Below are 17,880 nucleotides of genomic sequence, written 5' to 3'. Positions count from 1 at the left end.
CATAAACAAATTTATACTCTAGTTAGGATAATGAGGTAATCCCAAATATAAAAGAATATGTTTTAAAAAAGCAGAACTTTGTGAGTGAATTTAGAATGCACATTCCAAATGAGGTCAAATTGAATTAAATAGGATGATGAATGTAGTAGGTAATAAATTTTAAGATGAATTATAAACTTATAAGACACACAGGTCAGTAAGAATTAGATATAGAACACAGAAAAGGAGGAGTCAAACGTTTGGTTAGTAAAGAACCTTGACCAGAGGCTGCAGCTCTGGACCAAGCTCTCTAGATATTCTAGATATTGAGAGAGAACTTAGAGGTTTCCAGTTTGAATGTCATAAAGTAGGAACTGCCCCCCTCTGCAATCTCCTAAAACATCACACTGCTTCTCATTAAACTCTAACATTCCAAAGAGCTTATCACTCCCAAAATCACTGAATCAGTGTTGAGACAACGCAACCTACAAGAGAGCTGTCCCCTGTAAAATGAGCCAAAATTTAGGAGTGAAATGCCTTGACGTCTTTGAACATATTTTGCCCTTGATCATCATGTCAGGATTTGAGCTTTATTGAGGGCACCTGCTATAAGCAAGTATAAACGGAAATTCTATGAAATTGACTAAATGAAAACAAAGAATGTAATCTAATCTGCTCAATCTAAATAGTTTTAATGGTAAAGGATTTGGGAGTTTACTAGAACTGGCTTAAGAAAATAACAAATACAGCCAATAATCTGGTGATTATCAAAACAATGGCAAACGCACATGTTAAAAGAGAGATTCCATCAAAAACAGGGCAGTCTCCCAGAAGGGGAAGGTAGATGAAGGAGAGGTGCCGGGGCAGCCCACCGCGTGGTCAGGCGGCCGTTGGGTGGACGCCCTGGCCTTGGCGCCTCCGCCCGCTGTGTGGCCACGGCAAGCTCCGCACCCACTCAGCGGGTTATCGTGCCCACTCGCACCAACGTGGTTGCTAGCATGCCCAGCGGCAAAGTGAGATACGCAAAGCTCTCCAGCCCCGGCGGCGGACATATTAACCGTCAGAAGGAAACTTCACCTGCCAAAGAGAGCTTAAAGCCGAAAAGATGCCCAGGTGTCGTAAGACCTCATGTATTGGAGAAAAGCCGTACTGACATTCCTTTTAAGGCCATTGCCTGCGCCTTCTCACAGTTTTTGGTTGGTGCTTTTCTCATTATTACGGGCTGCCTCTTGCTGGCAGGCTATATCAGCAAAGTGGGCGCCAATCGAGCCTTCCCAGTCCTGACTGTCGGCATCCTGGTGTTCCTCCCGGGGTTTTACTACCTGATCGTCGCCTACAGAGCCTACCGAGGCTGCCCGGGCTGCTCCTTCCGTGACCTTCCGGACTTTGATCACTAGCCCCCACCCCAGCCAGAGGAGTCACAGGTAGGGGTGAGCAGAGTTGGAGGCATTGGACAGAAGCTGTGGAAATCTATGCTTAAGAATTAAGGAAATCTACCGTTTTGCAAATAAATATTTGGCACAACTATAGCCAGATTTTATAAATCCATCCTCCAAATGTTGAGTTTACAGTTAGCCAACTAGAAAGTTAAGAGAGGACGTGTTCTTTTTTTCTTTTCCTGGCCCTTGCAGAATCCCATGACAAATTTTTCCACTTGGATATGTATGGAGGAGGAATAGCAATGTTAATTGTGTGAGGAAGTGAAAAGTTGTTCTGTGAAAGCAAAATGTTGCCACCGCCACCTATTTAGAGCTGAATGTTTCTTTTAAATAGTCCTCATGGACAATTTTATTATATCTTGTGGCAAATAGAAAAATGCAATACATTATGTTAAATTTATTACCAAGTGATTTATTTGAAAAGTTTTTATTTTATCCCTCATATTAATCTCTAACTTTGTATTCTATGGATGATCTTGATAAAACCAAATATCAATTGAGGAAAAATTAAAAGACCACTACAGCTGTGTTGTATGGAGGCCCTACAAGTTTTAGGGTCACACAAAGCTCCGTTTAAATCCCAGAGGCAAACTTGCCAGCTGTATATAAGCTTGGACAAATTAATACTTTGAGGCACAGTTGGGGACCATAATTCCTACAGTTTTAGGTTCTTAGTTCAGTTCAGTTCAGTTGCTCAGTTGTATCCAACTCTTTGCAACTTCATGAACCACAGCACGCCAGGCATCCCTGTCCATCACCAACTCCGGGAATCCACCCAAACTCATGTCCATTGAGTCGGTGATGCCACCCAACCATCTCATCCTCTGTCATCCCCTTCTCCTCCTGCCCCCAATCTTTCCCAGCATCAGGGTCTTTTCAAATGAGTCAGCTCTTCACATCAGGTGGCCAAAGTATTGGAGTTTCAGCTTCAACATCAGTCCTTCCAATAAATACCCAGGACTGATCTCCTTTAGAATGGACTGGTTGGATCTCCTTGCAGTCCAAGGGACTCTCAAGAGTCTTCTCCAACACCACTGTGCAAAAGCATCAATTCTTCAGTGCTCAGCTTTCTTTATAGTCCAACTCTCACATCCATACATGACCACTGGAAAAACCATAGCTTTGACTAGACAGACCTTTGTTGGCAAAGTAATGTCTCTGCTTTTTAATATGCTGTCTAGGTTGGTCATAACTTTCCTTCCAAGGAGTAAGCATCTTTTAATTTCATAGCTGTAGTCACCATCTGCAGTGATTTTGGAGCCTAGAAAAATAGTCAGCCACTGTTTCCCCATCTATTTCCCATGAAGTGATGGGACTGGATGCCATGATCTTAAGTTTTGCGTTCTAGTGGGGGTTAAATAAAAAATTCCATATCAACAACATAGCACATACGTGTTTTCAAAAGTATTAGTTTCTCACTGTAAAATAGGGTTCTGTAGAAGAATGCACTAAGCCATAAATGAATTACATCTATTCACCTCAAACAACATAGAAGAGCTGGCCACCAGAGAGAATTAGACTGCTAATCTGCAAAGTTACAAGTTTAAATCCAGACACAGCGTTACTTTTTATTTGCATGAACCTTCTCTTGATTCCTATAAAGGAATAGGGCAGATCAAGGCTTTGTGGTGCCTAAATTTTCTATAATTTGGATGGGGGGGGGGTCCTCTTTAGAAATAGAATGCAAATTTGTGAATTCAGAATTAAATAGAGGGCTTATCAAGGGGCATATACAAGGGTGGGGCCCTGATGGGTAAGTCTCATTAGCTTCCTGATAAATTTGGCTGTTAGAGAAAGTGAAGAAAGGATCTAGAGAAGAGGACTGAATATGGAGTCAAGGCTGTGGCTCCAGAATAAAGGTAATATTGAACAAACTAGTAATATTTTCTAGAGAAAAGTATATCATCATATAAAAACAAATACTTTTTGAAGTGTTATAATAAAGAACATAGATTTGTGAAAGATAAGGAAAGGAGTATATTTTCTGGACAAAGAATATTGTCAATTCATAAAAGAGAAGGAAGATACTCTCAGATGTGTTACTGTTAGAATAAACAGGATGTAGTCAAGTTTAAAAAAAGAATTTGGTGATCTTCCATGAGTATTATATTATTGTTCATACCTAGACATATACATAATGAATGTGAAAAACAAATAAAGCTCCAAATATTAGTTTGATATTTATCAAATTGTGCTAAATAAACAGAGATAAGATGAAATGTAATTTGTTTGGGCTCAGATAGCATCATCATAATCCACTCTCTTATTAGAAACCACAGAATATACAGAAGAGTATATTGGGAAAGTAACTGGTAAAAAGTTCACCACAGCTTCAATATGAGTAATTAATATCAAAGAACAATAAATCTGTGCAACGTTAGTTAAGGAATGCAAATTCATGAAATCAAAGATCCAAATAAAGTCAATAGTGGTAAACCTTTGTTTAGAGATGAACCTTATCCCAAAGAACACAGTTAGGCCAGTAAAGACACGCTATGAGAGCATGATCATACCCCAGAAGATGATACTAGAAATCCAAACATTGTCTTAACTCCACATGGTATGGATAGTGTATGTGGTAACTTTATAATTTTAGTTTACCAAGTCACATATCTAACAACTCTTCTTGAATTGTACTTATATTTATGTGTCGTTTCTTTTGTTATACAGAGTTGAGACAAATTTCCTAGAACAACATCCTTTTGAAACGACTAGATTTCCAAGCAGTGCCTGACAGCCATCTGATAACAGTTAATTGGCTCACCAAGCTGAGTCATTGGACACAAGAGATGGTGAGAGAGTGTAAGAAGCACAACCCATCTCCAGACAGAAGGATATTTCTAACAACATTCTGAGAGTAGGAGCTTATCTTTGATTTTGAAACAGAGCACAGTACTTCATTAATTTTTGGAAGAAAGTCTTATTTCTCTGTCCTCCCAAGAGTGTGGGCCACAAACTCATAATTTACTCTGAGGTCTTCTTCTGTGGTTTTGAAAGTAGCCTGTTTCACGGTGGATTCCACAAGCTCATTCATCAGCTGCTTTTCAAGAAATTTGTGGAACATGTCAAGTCTTAAAACCCATACTGAATTGAGAATATTACCTGTCAAAATTTTAAACAGACTAGATGCACCTGCCCAGTAAACTTGGGTCCCATCATCAAGATTTGTGTGGGAGACACAAAAACAAACACCTATCCTGTGACAGCACGTTCAGCTTCAAATATATCATTTAAATGAATGTGGGGGAAAACAAGACACTGGTCCTGCTGAACAGGTGCTAGTGCAGCAGTCAAATGAGCTTTTTTTCTATGCCTTTTCCTTTCTGCCTTTCCCTCCTCAAAATACGTTATGAAAGGGTCTATTTGACAAAGTCGTCAAGTAAAAGTATTGGCAAAACAAGAACAGAACAAAACAAAAAAGCAGCAAACAGGATCATATAGAGCTATACCTGGAAAAAGGAAGTGGGAAGTAGAAGAAAATGTTTCTAGACTTGAGTAGATCCAGCTCACACTCTAAGATCTTTCAAGTTAGTCATCAGTGATTGGGAATTTTGGGGCTCCCTCAAGTTAAGAAAGAATGGTTTGTGCATTTAACAATGAAGTGATATATTCCATTAAAACTGATCAGGATACACATACTTGCTTACACCTTTCCTCTCTTGGGACACGTTTGGGAAAAAATTATTCCTAAAAAATGATAATAAATATTTATAACAATATTTTCTAGTGATTATTGATATATACACTGCTGCTGCTGCTGCTACGTCGCTTCAGTCGTGTCCAACTCTGTGCAACCCCATAGACGGCAGCCTACCAGGCTCCTCCATCCCTGGGATTCTCCAGGCAAGAACACTGGAGTGGGTTGCCATTTCCTTCTCCAATGCATGAAAGTGAAAAGTGAAAGTGAAGTCGCTCAGTCATGTCTGACTGTTCCTGACCCCATGGACTGCAGCTCACCAGGCACCTCCATCCATGGGATTTTCCAGGCAAGAGTCCTGGAGTGGGTTCCCATTGCCTTCTCCCGATATATACACTAAAATGTTTTTAAAATAAAAATAATTATATGACTTACTATATTTCAGATAAGAATCAGTAAAGATAAATGGCGTGGATTTCAAAGTCTTCCAGCACATTTAGAAAATTTGGGTTCAAAAGTGGGCATGAAAAGTTAGAGCTTTGAAAGTCTACCACTGATTATCAATTGCCTTTGTTTTGATCTGCCATTGTTCAGTGAAATGCTACTAAAGCAGAGTAGCAGCTTAGAAAAAGTGAGCTTAATTTCTTTACTATTCACTGTGTAACTGGGCACTACATGGGGAATAAAAACAAGACAGTCTGGACTCTTGGCACTACTACCAGCCAATAAGGTGCTTTAAAGCCCGATATTCTTACACAGATACATTTAGCTTCTAATTTTAAATGGTTCGTTAGATGTTTAAGTGCATTACCTGAGTGCTAAGTTATAAAGAGTATATCACATAGCATGTACATAAGTACAAACTTGTTTTGAATAGCCAAAATACTAGATCATGGTATTTATTTGTATTTGCATCACATTTTCTGTGACGTATCAATGTAATTGATATATTGACATTTTAAGATGGTTGTATTGCTGCTTCTCCATATAAAAATTTAACTGGAAAATGAAGCATTTATAAATACAATTTAATAGAAAATTCTTTATACAGAATCAGAATATTTCAGGTAAGATATTATTTAACCAACTGACTTGTTTAGTTGCTCAGTTGTATCTGACTCTTTGTGACCTCATGGACTGTGGCCCCAGGCTTCCCTGTCCTTCACTATCTCCCGGAGCTTGCCTTATTGAGGTTAATTTATAAATATGAGCACAAGCCATTCATATCTACACAACTCAAATAATTTGTCAATTAATATATTGCCCCAGATTTTTCAGACATCTTAAAATGTAACAATTATAGTAGATTATCAATCTTTGTTATTGTTATTTAGTCACTAAGTCATGTCTGACTCTTTTGAGACTCCATGGACTGTAGCCCTTCAGGCTGCTCTGTCCATGGGATTTCTCAGGACAGAATACTGGAGTGGGTTGCCATTTTCTTCTCCAGGGGATCTTCCAAACCCAGGGATTGAAACCTTGTCTTCTGCATCGGCAGGCAGATTCATCAGGAAAGTCATTATGAATCTTGTTAGCTATCATTTGACAATGTGAATAAAAATTTTAAATGTACATAACTTCTGACCCAGAAATTTCACATTTAGAATTTATCACATATATATAAATACATATACACACTTATAATATATACTTTATGATCTGAACAAACATAATTGTGTTAAGATGTTTAGTGTTAAACTGTTTCAAATATTAAAAATTGAACAACTAAGTCTCCATCAATAGCCATTAGGGTTAAATAAATTATAGAACATATTTAATATCAAATATGTTATACAAACATATATGTACAAATTTTAGAATGTGTTGAATAATTATTGAATGTAATAAACATTTCTAGAATAGTGCCTAGCATTATCCCATTTGTTTCTTTACAAAGTAAATTCACAAATACATATATTCCCTCCCAGTTTAACAAAAAAGATAAACTAAACAGTGGGAAAATATTTTTTCTAAGTTCATTCATTTTTATCAATTGGCTTAGAAATGTATACTATTACAACATTCATATTTGAGTAATGGATTCAAAATTGTATGTGCATAAACTTTCTTACATTATACTAATACTTTTTAAATGTTTATTATGAGCACATATTATTTCTGTGTTTGAGAACTACTTTTAAGTACCCTGAATAATGAAATTTTATCCTATCAAAAATAAACTACGTGTCAAATCCTGGAAGATGATGCAGTGAAAGTGCTTCACTCAATATGCCAGCAAATTTGGAAAACTCAGCCATGGCCACAGGACTGGAAAATGTAGTTTTCATTCCAATCCCAAAGAAAGGCAATGCCAAAGAATGCTCAAACTACTGCACAATTGCACACATCTCACATGCTAGTAAAGTAATGCTCAAAATTCTCCAAGCCAGGCTTCAGCAATACGTGAACCGTGAACTTCCAGATGTTCAAGCTGGTTTTAGAAAAGGCAGAGGAACCAGAGATCAAATTGCCAACATCCTCTGGATCGTCGAAAAAGCAAGAGAGTTCCAGAAAAACATCTATTTCTGCTTTATTGACTATGCCAAAGCCTTTGACTGTGTGGATCACAATAAACTGTGGAAAATTCTGAAAGAGATGGGAATACCAGACCACCTGACCTGCCTCTTGAGAAACCTATATGCAGGTCAGGAAGCAACAGTTAGAACTGAACATGGAACAACAAACTGGTTCCAAATAGGAACAGGAGTACGTCAAGGCTGTATATTGTCACCCTGCTTATTTAACTTATATGCAGAGTACATCATGAGAAACACTGGGCTGGAAGAAGCACAAGCTGGAATCAAGATTGCCGGGAGAAATATCAATAACCTCAGATATGCAGATGACACCACCCTTATGGCAGAAAGTGAAGAGGAACTAAAAAGCCTCTTGATGAAGGTGAAAGAGGAGAGTGAAAAAGTTGGCTTAAAGCTCAATATTCAGAAAATGAAGATCATGGCATCTGGTCCCATCACTTCATGGGAAATAGATGGGGAAACAGTGGAAACAGTGTCAGACTTAATTTTTCTCAGCTCCAAAGTCACTGCAGATGGTGACTGCAGCCATGAAATTAAAAGATGCTTACTCCTTGGAAGGAAAGGTATGACCAACCTAGATAGCATATTCAAAAGCAGAGACATTACTTTGCCAACAAAGGTCCAGCTAGTCAAGGCTATGGTTTTTCCAGTAGTCGTGTATGGATGTGAGAGTTGGACTGTGAAGAAGGCTGAGTGCAGAAGAATGATGCTTTTGAACTGTGGTGTTGGAGAAGACTCTTGAGAGTCCCTTAGACTGCAAGGAGATGCAACCAGTCCATCCTAAAGGAGATCAGTCCTGGGTGTTCTTTAGAAGGACTGATGCTAAAGCTGAAACTCCAGTACTTTGGCCACCTCATGCGAAGAGTTGACTCATTGGAAAAGTCTCTGAGGCTGGGAGGGATTGGGGGCAGGAGAAGAAGGGGACGACAGAGGATGAGATGGCTGGATGGCATCAGTGACTCGATGGATGTGAGTTTGAGTGAACTCCGGGAGTTGGTGATGGACAGGGAGGCCTGGAGTGCTGCAATTCATGGGGTCGCAAAGAGTCGAACATGACTGAGCGACTGAACTGAATTGAACTGAACTAGATCTATAACGATGTGAGAATGCTGAAATAATAGTAATTTGTGTCATTAAAGCAATCAGGTGAAAGTACTTTAGAGAATGTCTCCAAATACTAAACTCAATATAAGATTAATATCTAACTGCATTAAAAATAATGTTAATCATAATACCACTATTTGACCACACGTCCTAAAATTCTTACCACAACCCTTTATAGATATTAGTCCAACATTTTTATGGATAAAATCTGAGGCAAGAAGTCTTCAAAAAACTTACCTATGTTTAGCACATAACTAGTAAGTAGAGAGCCAGGACTGGAATTCACAATTCTATGTGTTTAAGTCCTGGCAAAAAGAAAAAAAGGAATACCAAAGATGGCAGTGGAATCACAACCAAAATCACTAGGTCTGTGCCAGAAAATTAAACAGAAAACTGGACAGCTTTCTAAGTTTAGAGGGCTAACAACATTTTTCAGGTAATAGATTCAATTCATCCTGTTTTTACATAAATACCCGATAGATTTTTATCTTGTGAACAAACCCAAATGTCTCTGCCACACTTCATCTTGAGAATTGCTAGCATTGTCTAAAATGATAGTAATGACATAGTAGAGAAGGACAGTGGGCAGAATGAAAAAGCATATCTTTAAAATGGAAATAGTTTGTGACTATATTGTATAAACTATATCCCACATTAGCAAGAGCTATTTCAGGGAGTTATTAATTGTAAAAGTGTAAAGTGGCTCTCAATAAAAAGTTTGAGAGCCAGGAACCTATTTCTATAAGAAGTTCCCCAAAATAACCTGGTATCAAGTTGTATATTCATTGCAAAGGTGTTTCTTTCAGAGTAATTTGAGAATTACAAAAGAATTAGAAGCCTCCCTTCAAGAGTTAAACAGTAATCTGGCCCTAATTTGAGAGTCTGTAACTCACGAGCATTTCTCATAGAAAGACATATCACTATCAGGGAGCAATTGGTTTGTTTCTAAAGTCTGAGATAACAGTGAAGTCTGAGTGAGCTAATATGATAGACTATTATATATGTCAGAGGTTATTGAGATGCTATATTAGTTCTTTTTGTCTTTTTTGCATTCTTCCAGTATTTTTTATTCTGCAATGAATTTGGTCTACTAAATTGGCAGTTAGTGGAAACAGGAAAGCAAGAGGATAATGATATGTCCATTTTTTGTCTACTTGATACTCATACTCCATACCATGGACAAAGAATAATGATGCTGAACTAAGCTCAAGTAGTTATGGTGTTAGCTTCCTGTACATACCAAGGTTTTGTTTGTACACTGGACATGTCAGTTCAATTATAAAAGATTTAACAAAGTCAATTATATCTTATCTACAAGAAACCCACTTTAAATATAAAGACGTATCAGTCAGTTCAATCGCTCAGTCATGTCTGACTCTTTGCAACCATGTGGACTGCAACACGCCAGGCTTCCTGTCCATCACCAACTCCCAGAGCTTACTCAAACTTGTGTCCATTGAATCCGTGATGTCATCCAAGCATCTCATCCTGTCGTCTCCTTCTCCCACCTTCAATCTTTTCAGCATCAGATTTCCCAGTCTATTCCAATGAGTCAGCTCTTCACATCAGATGGCCAAAGTGTTGGAGTTTCAGCTTCAGCATCAGTCTTTCCAATGAATATTCAGGACTGATTTCCTTTAGGATGGACTGGTTGGATCTCCTTGCAGTCCAAGAGACTCTCAAGAGTCTTCTACAATACCACAGTTCAAAAGCATCAATTCTTTGGTGCTTAGCTTTCTTTATAGTCCAACTCTCACATCCATACCTGACTACTGGAAAAACCGTAGCTTTGAGTAGATGGACCTTTGTTGGCAAAGTAATATCTCTGCTTTTTAATATGTTGTCTAAGTAGGTCATAGCTTTTCTTCCAAGGAGCAAGAATCTTTTAATTTGATGGCTGCAGTCACCATCCACAGTGATTTGGGAGCCCAAGACAGCAACATCTCTCACTATTTCCATTGTTTCCCCATAAATTTGCAATGAAGTGATGACCCTGGATGCCATGATTTTAGTTTTTTGAATGTTGAGTTTTAAGCCAACTTTTTCCCTCTCCTCTTTCACTTTCATCAAGAGGCTTTTTAGCTCTTCTTCACTTTCTGCCATAAGGGTGGTGTCATCTGCATTCTGAGGTTATTGATATTTCTCCCAGCAATCTTGGTTACTTCTTGTGCATCATCCAGCCCGGCTTTTCACATGAGGTATTCTGCATATAAGTTAAATAAGCTGGGTGACAATATACAGCCTTGATGTACTCCTTTCCCAATTTGGAACCAGTCTTTTTTTCCATGTACAGTTCTAACTGTTGCTTCTTGACCTACATACAGATTTCTCAGGAGACAGGTAGGTGGTCTAGTATTCCCATCTCTTAAAGAATTTTCCACAGTTTGTTGTAATCCACACAGTCAAAGGCTTTGGCGTAAGTCAGTGAAGCAGAAGTAGATGTTTTTCCAGAACTCTCTTGCTTCTTTGATGATCCAACAGATGTTGGCAATTTGATATCTGGTTCCTCTACCTTTTCAAAATCCAGCTTGAACATCTGGAAGTTCACAGTTCATGTACTGTTGAAGCCTATCTTGGAGTATTTTGTGCATTACTTTGTCAGTGTGTGAGATGAGTGCAATTGTGCGGTAGTGTGAACATTCTTTGGCATTGCCTTTCTTTGGGATTAGAATGAAAACTGACCTTTTCCAGTCCTGTGGTCACTACTGAGTTTTCCAAAATTGCTGGCATATTGAGTGGAGCACTTTCACAGCATCATTTTTCAGGATTTGAAATAGCTCAACTGGAATTCCATCACCTGCACTAGCTTTGTTTGTAGTGATGCTTCCTAAGGCCCACTTGACTTCACATTCCAGGATGTCTGGCTCTAGGTGAGTGATCACACCATCATAGTTATCTGGGTCATGAAGACCTTTTTTGTTTAGTTCTCCTGTGTATTCTTGCCACCTCTTCTTAATATCTTCTGCTTCTGTTAGGTCCATACCATTTCTGTCCTTTACTGTGCCCATCTTTGCATGAAATGTTCCCTTGGTATCTCCAATTTTCTTGAAAAGATCTCTAGTCTTTCCCATTCTTTTGCTTTACTCTATATCTTTGCACTGATCACTGAGGAAGGCTTTCTTATCTCTCCTTGCTATTCTTCGGAACTCTGTATTCAGATGGGTAAATCTTTCATTTTCTCCTTTACCTTTAGCTTCTCTTCTTTTCTCAGCTATTTGTAAGCCCTCTTCAGACAACCGTTTTGCCTTTTTGCATTTCTTCTTGGGGATGGTCTTGATCACTGCCTCTTGTACAATGCCGTGAACCTCTGTCCGTAGTTCTTTGTGCACTCTGTCTATCATATCTAATGCCTTAAGTCCATTTGTTCCTTCCACTGTATAATCATAAGGGATTTGATTTAGGTCATACCTGAATGGTCTAGTGGTTTTCCCTACTTTCTTCAATTTAAGTCTGAATTTGGCAATAAGGAGCTCATGACCTGGGCCACAGTCAGCTCTCAGTCTTTTTCTTTTCTTTTCTTTTTTTTTGCTGACTGTATAGAGCTTCTCCATCTTTGGCTGCAAAGAATATAATCAATCTGATTTCAGTACTGACCATCTGGTGCTGTCCATGTGTAGAGTCTTCTCTTGTGTTGTTGGAAGAGGGAGTTTGGTATAAACAATGTGTTCTCTTGACATAACTCTGTTAGCCTTTGTCCTGCTTCATTTTGTACTCCAAGGCCAAGTTTGCCTGTTACTCCAGTTATATCTTGACTTCCTACCTTTGCATTCCAGTCCCCTATAGTGAAAAGGATATTTTTTAGGGGTAATAGTTCTAGGAGGTCTTGTAGGTCTTCATAGAACTGTTCAGCTTCTTCAGCATTACTGTCTGGGGCATAGACTTGGATTACTGTGATATTGAATGGTTTGCCTTGGAAACAAACAGAGATCATTCTGTCATTTTTGAGATTGCATCCAAGTACTGCATTTCGGACTGTTTTGTTTACTATGATAGCTACTCCATTTCTTCTAAGGGATTCTTTCCCACAGTAGTAGATATAATGGTCATCTGAGTTAAATTCCCCCATTCCAGTCCATTTTAGTTCACTGATTCCTAAAATGTTGATGTTCACTTTTGCTGTCTCCTGTTTGACCACTTCCAATTTGCCTTGATTCATGGACCTAACATTCCAGGTTCCTATGCAATATTGCTCTTTACAGCATCGGACTTCACTTCCATCACCAGTCACATCCACAGCTAGGTGTTCTTTTTGCTCTGGCTCCATCGCTTCACTCTTTCTGGAGTTATTTCTCAACTGATCTCCGGTAGCGTATTGCACACCTACTCACCTGGGGAATTCATCTTTCAGTGTCCTATCTTTTTGCCTTTTCATGCTGTCCATGGGGTTCTCAAGGCATGAATACTGAACTGATTTGCCATTCCCTTCCAGTGGACCACGTTTTGTCAGAACTCTCCACCATGACCGGTCCATCTTGGAGAAACCTATAGGGCATGGCACATAGTTTCATTGAGTTAGACAAGGCTGTGGTCTTTGAGATTAGTTTGGTTAGTTTTCTGTGATTGTGGTTTTCATTCTGTCTGCCCTCAAATGGTTATGGATAAGAGGCTTATGGAAGCTTCCTGATGGGAGAGACTGACTGAGGGTGAAACTGGATCTTTTTCTGATGGGTGGGGCCATGCTCAGTAAATCATTAATCCAATTTTCTGTAGATGGGCAGGGCTGTGTTCCTCCCTGTTTTTTGACCTGAGACCAAACTATGATGGAGGTAATGAAGATAATGGCGACCTCCTTCAAAAGGTTCCATGCACGCACTGTCGCACTCAGTGCCCCTGACCCTGAAGCATCCCACTGTGGACACACGCATCTGCCAGAGACTCCTGGACACTCACGGGCAAATCTGGGTCAGTCTCTTGTTGGGTCACTGCTCCTTTCTTCTGGGTCCTGGTGCACACAAAGTTCTGTTTGTGCCCTCTGAGAGTCTGTTTCCTCAATCCTGTGTGAGTTCTGGCGGGTCTATGGTGGGATTAATGGTGACCTCCTCCAAGAGGGCTTTTGCCATACCCAGATCTACTGCACCCAGAGCCCCTGCCCCTGCGGCAGGCCATTGCTGACCCGTACGTTTGCAGGAGACACTCAAACACGTCCTGGCTCGGTCTCTGTGGAGTCTCTGGATCCTGGTGGGCACAAGGTTTGTTTGAGTCCTCTGAGCATCTCTGGCCGGTAAGGGGTTTGAAATTTCTACACACAATTTCACCCCCGTACCATCTTGCTAGGGTTTCTCATTTTCCCTTGGACATTGCATATCTTTTTTGTGTGTGGGGGATCCAACATTTTCAAGTCAATGGTTGTTCAGCAGCGAACTGTAGTTTTGGAGTTCTCGCAGGAGAAGATGAGCGCACGTCCTTCTACTCCGCAATCTTATGCCACAAACATCACCAAAGACACACACAGGATAAAGTAAATGGATGAGCAAGAATGCCATGCTAACACTCAAACTCAGAGCAGCTATATTAATTTCAGACAAAGCTAAGTTCAAAGCAAGGAAAATTATCAGAGATAAAGAGGGGTATCACATAATAAGGGATCAGTCGTCCAAGAAGACATGTGCTCAGTTGCTCAGTCATATCCAACCCATGGACGATAGCCCACCAGACTCCTCTTGTCCATGGAATTTTCCAGGCAAGAATACTGGAGTGGGTTGCCATTTCCTTCTCCAGGGGATCTTCCTGACCCAGGGATCAAACCTGCATCTCTTGTATATCCTGCATTGCAGGCAGGTTCTTTACCACTGAGCCACCTAGAAAGCCCCCAAGAAGACATCAGTTCAGTTTGGTTCAGTCACTCAGTTGTGTCTGACTCTTTGCGACGCCATGGACTGCAGCACGCCAGGCAAGAAAACATAACAATCATTAGTGGCTTCACACCTATAAGCAAAAAGTCAAAATACATGAGGCAAATACTGATAGAACTACAGGGATAAATAAGTGAATCCACTATTGGAGTTGTAGACTTCAACACTTTTCTATCAGAATAGACAGATACAGTAAGGAGAAAATCAATAGGCACATAGTTGAAGTCAACAATACCATTAATCAACAGACTGTAATTGACAACTATAGGCCACTTCATACAACAATAGCAGAACAGGCATTCTGCTTAGACCCAGCGGAGAAGGCAATGGCACCCCACTCCAGTACTCTTGCCTGGAAAATCCCATGGATGGAGGAGCCTGGAAGGCTGCAGTCCATGGGGTCTCTGAGGGTTGGACATGACTGAGAGACTTCCCTTTCACTTTTCACTTTCATGCATTGGAGAAGGAAATGGCAACCCACTGCAGTGTTCTTGCCTGGAGAATCCCAGGGACAGGGGAGCCTGGTGGGCTGCTGTCTATGGGGTCGCACAGAGTCGGACACAACTGAAGTGACTTAGCAGCAGCAGCAGCAGCTTAGGCCCAGATGGAATATTCGTCAAGGTAGACCACATTCTAGGCCATAAAAGCATTTTAACAAATTTAAAGGATATAAGAAAATAAATATTAAAATCATATAGACCAGAATGGAATTAAATTATAAATCAATAACAGAAAAATAGGTGGAAATCTCAAAATATTTTGAAATAAATGAAAATATAACATCAAAATTTGGGGAATGCAGCAAAATTAGTATTTAGAGGAAAATTCATAGAAGTGAACACATATATCAGAAAAGAAGAAAGATGTAAGTCATCTAAGCTTCAATCATCTAAACTTCCACCTTAGGTAACTAGAAAAAAGGAGCAAATTAAATCCAAAGTAAGCAAAAGAAGAGAAACAATATAAATATAAATTAGAGCAGAAATTAATGAAATTGAAAACAGAAAATTAACAAGACCAAAAACTATTTCTATGAAAGAGTCAATCAATTAATAAGCCTCTAGCAAGGTTAAGTAAAAGAAAAAAAGGAGAGAAGGTGCAATTACTAATTCAAAAATTAAAGATATAATACTAAATGGCACCCCACTCCAGTACTCTTGCCTGGAAAATCCCATGAATGGAGGAGCCTGGTAGGCTGTAGTCCATGGGGTCGCTAAGAGTCGGACACGACTGAGCGACTTCCCTTTCACTTTTCACTTTCATGCATTGGAGAAGGAAATGACAACCCACTCCAGTGTTCTTGCCTGGAGAATCCCAGGGATGGGGGAGCCTGGTGGGCTGCCGTCTATGGGGTCGCACGGAGTCGGACAGGACTGAAGTGACTTAGCAGCAGCAGCAGCAGTGATCCCATAGATGTCACAAGGATAATAAAAGGCACTATGAACAAGTCTATGTTTGTAAATTTGATAACTTAGGTAAAATGGACCAATTCCTTGAAAAAATCAGTCTGCCAAAACATACATAGACTTATATATATAGGCAATTTCCTCATATATATATATATGTGTGTGTGTGTGTGTGTGAATCCATTGACTCAGTAATTAATAATCTTCAAAAATAAGCCCAGATGGTTTCACAGGTGAATTTTACCAATTCTCTACAATCTCTTCTAAAATACAGAACCAGAGAAGATACTTTCTGATTCATTCTATGAAGCTAGAGTTACTCTAACAACAAAACCAGACAGACATTACAAGAAAAGGAAACTACAGATAAATACTTCTTGAGAATATAGATGCAAAAAACTCTTCCTTATCATCCCTTTCTCCTGGTCTTACCACCCTGCTCTGGCTTGTCAGTCCAAGGAAAAAGCCTCCATCACTTCTTCCAGCTTCAAGGGTGGAGAGAATAGAACTATGAAGGGGAAAAAAAATGCTATCCCCCCTTCAATCCTTGTACCAATGACAAAAAATAAAATCTCCAATTTATAATTCTAGCTTATCTTTCATTTTGTTTTTTGAATCTATTCCAAGAGCTCTAATCTGGGGCCTCTGACTTCAAGCAGTCCCTGAACTAGAAGAAATTACATACAACATTCTGTGTGTGCACACCCATGTACATTTTGGGAGGGGTAAAGATCCACAACTTTGAACAAAGTATTGAAGAGGAGTTCTGTTCTTTTGAATTCATAACTTCTTTCATGAAGTTAGAATTTATGACCAACAAGTTGTTAATTAGAAGTTATACCAAGTATTAATTGGCTTGTTTTAAAAGAGAGATACAGAACAAATTAACATGAAAGACTTTAATTAATTTACAGTTTTTAGTCAAGGCCAGGTATGTATGATTCCATCCTCTATACATTCTTTTTGTTGGGGATGGAATAATTAATAGTCATAATCATGACCTTGCTGCTGCTAAGTTGGTTCAGTCGTGTCCGACTCTGTGAGACCCCATAGACAGCAGTCCACCAGGCTCCCCTGTCCCTGAGATTCTCCAGGCAAGAATATTGAGGTGGGTTGCCATTTCCTCCTCCAATGCATGAAAGTGAAAAGTGAAAGTGAAGTCAGTCAGTCGTGTCTGATTCTTAGCGACTGCTTGGACTGCAGTCCACCAGGCTCCTCCGTCAATGGGATTTTCCAGGCAAGAGTACTGGAATGGGATGCCATTGCCTTCTCTGAATCATGACCTTAGATACTGCAAAATTATGAAATCACAGGTGTATTATAAAAAAAAGATAACATTATACTAATATAGTTTTAGGGTTAATTTGAATTTCAGTTATTAGAAAACAGGTAACCCATGAATTATCTATTTACATAGGGTAACCTTCTCATTGCCTTCCCTTGAAGGTAGTTTTTTGCCTACTTATCTGGCAGATTCCACAGGAGGGAGAAGAGGAAAATCAGGACTCCTTTGTTTACTGTCCAGAAGTTGCCAGTTTGGTTGGCACAAACGAGACACCTTTGATTTCTGAGTTTTGGACCCTGATGTTGTGCACACTGTAGTCTCCTTGTCACCTGAACCTCCAGATTTCCAAGGTCTTCACCTCGCCCTGACCCCTGTCAGTCTCTTCTCCGTTACACACACACACACTCTCTCTCTCTCAAACACACACAAGCTCTGTAAATGCATTCTCCCCCGCCCCCATTAATGTAAGACTCCCTCCTCAACGCTCAACTTGAATAAAAATACTAGTATCAGACCCTGAAAATTCTCCCGGGCTCCTCCTCTGCGTCGGCCCAGTTCTCAGGTTTCCAGGCGGGCCTGATGGACGGCAGATTAGATTGGCTGAGCTACCGGAGAAGCAGAGGCTCCACCAAATCACAAAC

At 39.7% G+C, this 17,880-nt stretch overlaps 1 pseudogene; it reads left to right on the top strand.

The window, feature by feature from the left end:
• The first annotated feature begins 846 nt into the window (after nucleotides 1–846).
• Nucleotides 847–5,119, top strand: LOC109563497 (transmembrane protein 230 pseudogene; annotated as a pseudogene).
• The last annotated feature ends 12,761 nt before the right edge of the window (nucleotides 5,120–17,880 follow it).

The sequence above is a fragment of the Bos indicus genome, chromosome 9, assembly GCF_029378745.1.
Source record: "Bos indicus isolate NIAB-ARS_2022 breed Sahiwal x Tharparkar chromosome 9, NIAB-ARS_B.indTharparkar_mat_pri_1.0, whole genome shotgun sequence".
NCBI classification, from domain to species: Eukaryota; Metazoa; Chordata; class Mammalia; order Artiodactyla; family Bovidae; genus Bos; species Bos indicus.
The sequence above is the reverse complement of the archived record's forward strand: the minus strand, read 5'-3'. Positions and strand labels throughout refer to the sequence as shown.